Source organism: Pterocles gutturalis, unplaced genomic scaffold (assembly GCF_000699245.1).
Source record: "Pterocles gutturalis isolate BGI_N339 unplaced genomic scaffold, ASM69924v1 scaffold3451, whole genome shotgun sequence".
NCBI lineage: Eukaryota > Metazoa > Chordata > Aves > Pterocliformes > Pteroclidae > Pterocles > Pterocles gutturalis.
In genome coordinates this window covers 63,702-66,261 of record NW_010105228.1, presented here as the reverse complement: position 1 = coordinate 66,261, position 2,560 = coordinate 63,702, and positions in this window count along the sequence as shown.

Here is a 2,560-nt window from a genome sequence, read left to right as displayed (position 1 = left end):
TATGTAGCATGACCCCTGAGTTGAAGGGAAGCTATAACATGCTCATCCCATTTATTTTCTGGAGTTCAGCATTTTTGGAGTCCTTATTACCTAATGAAGCATCGCACTTTAACTCACTGAGCACATGATTGAAGAGTGTTTGAGCTTTATTAACTGAGCTACTACGTGATCTCTAGAGATGCGATATCTCCCCAAGAGAATCACTAATAAAAAGCACATTTCTGATACTGCCCCAAATCTTATTCTGCGAGGTGAAATGTGGTACCAGGAGTAGTTAAGGTGGCATTTGAAAGTAAGCAGCTAAGATACAACAGAAAAAAACCAGTGTCTTAAAAAAATTCTTTCGTTAGTTATCTAATCTACAAAATGCTATTTCACAAATAATTTGAATGTCAGTCCATTAGCATGAAAAGTTCAGGAAGTAGGGAGGAAAATAAGGAGCAAACCTGCAAAAAAATGAAAATAACAGTATACATATTTCTAGATAAGTTGACTGAAATGTGGGCTCAATTGCTCTGTACTAGCACAAATAAAGAGATCAAATCAGCAGTGCCTGAGAACATTAAGAATCACAAGCAAAAAAATCTCAACTTCCACTCAGTGCAAGTCTACTGAACACATTTGAAGATTCCCTTAAAGAATATAAATACCATTTGGAACTACACATGAGAAAAGTTACCTGTAACTCCTGTTCTCTGATGGTGTACATCACAGAGAAGCCACTCTTGGGTCCGTGCTCTACATGCACATGACCAGCAGGAGTCCCCTAGCTAAGTCTTTGGCTGCTAAGCTCTAAAAACACTTTTTAAAAAAAATATGTACACATTAGACAAAAGACAGACAGCACTAGGCAAAAGTCAACACTTTTTAGAGAAACCTAGAAGATAAGGAACAAGTACTGAATGGACAGGAAGTCTGCCAGTCCACACAGCAGTAAGTCACGTAGTAACTGGAAAAAAGTCCACGACAGAAAAGGGCTCCTAGCAGATTACTACTGCTGGCTACCAGCCAAAGACCTACCTAGGGGACTCCTCCCGCTAGGCATACATGCATGGAGCCCCAAAAGCATAGTTATGTTTCTCTTTTTATTTATACTGCTGTGACAGCCACCTTTAGAGAAAGTACTGAGCTTCGCCCAAGCCCGCTGGATTCAATGAAACTAGTTGCTTGAGATTTTCTGCACCTCAAAAGCAATCCAACGAACCGCTAGCTCCGAGAGCCCTCTGGTGATACAGACAAACATCTTTACTCAAAAGGCAATCGTCTAGTACCCAAGGACTTCTTCCCTACAAGCTAATGCTTATCAGCATTAAAAATATTATCTGGATAAAAACAGTACCTCCAGATAAAGAAGCTGTGAAAGACAGCTTCTGGGCTTCCCATGTTAAGTATTGCTTTTTTTTTTCCCTGATTAGAATACACTTCTTGGTTCAATTTATGGAATTTATGCGAATAGGAAGTTCTGGCTTACAGGAAAACGTAGCAGTGCTTTAGTGTAACACCCACTACCATAGAGGTAAGACATTCGTTCATAAACAAGTCTAAAAAATGGAATCTATATTTGTCAAAAATGTTTGCATCTTTCTTAGCCTGCATACAGTATAACCAGAATGTGCAGGAGAGTTCTGGGTTGTAAGTAGAGCTACACTCTAAATCTTTACTTACAAAAGCATTTCAATTTTGTCTTTGCTAGATATATAAGATCGCATCCACAAAGTCTTAAAAATTTGTGAGAGAAACACCACCTTTCTCTAATAATAGTTTAAAATCTATTGAAGTCAATAAACACAACAGCTTTTAAGCTACTAAAAAAATAGTTAAATACATATTCAGAAAATGTGTGTATATTCTGAATTCCAGTTTCCAGAATCATACCCCTGTTTATACTGCAAGAGAAAAGTGACTCCTGGAAATGCTTTTAATTAAGCAAAACTCTCTCTCCCTTCAGAACGTGCTCCCGTTCAGAATACCCTCAGCTCCCCAACAAGGTGGCAGCATGCGCAGCTCTGACCCCCAAGCCCTGCCCTGCAGGAAGGGGAGCACACCCTATGGGCTACTCAGGGTTTAGAGCAAATACACATTTAGGTTTCCCTTTTCCAAGGGTTTTCATCGATACAGCATAGTTCATCTGTTCACCCTTGAACTACATCTACAACAGGAAATGGCAGCATGTCACCAAGTATCAAGCCTGTGGAATTGTACCTGGTGTTCAGCAAGCCGTTAGTTCTGCTAGGAAACCAGTAAACTCTTGCCTAGATATTAATTTTAAAGTACTTATGAGTACTTAAGTTCCAGAGCAAGGTCTTCACTCGATACTATCCTTAAGGGTGGAAATCTTCTGACCTACTTTAAGCTCACAATTGTTTCAGGCTTTCAAGATAAAGATGAATCCTGCTCCGACTAAAGTCGAGAAACTGCCTCAGATACGAAACATCACGCATTTCTAACATTTGGTGATAACATGCATTTGACTTTGGTGGAGCCATACTAGGCTTAGAGTTGATTGTGTATGTTTCTATACCATTGTAACTTGTGAGGCAAAAACCCACAAACCACAAAC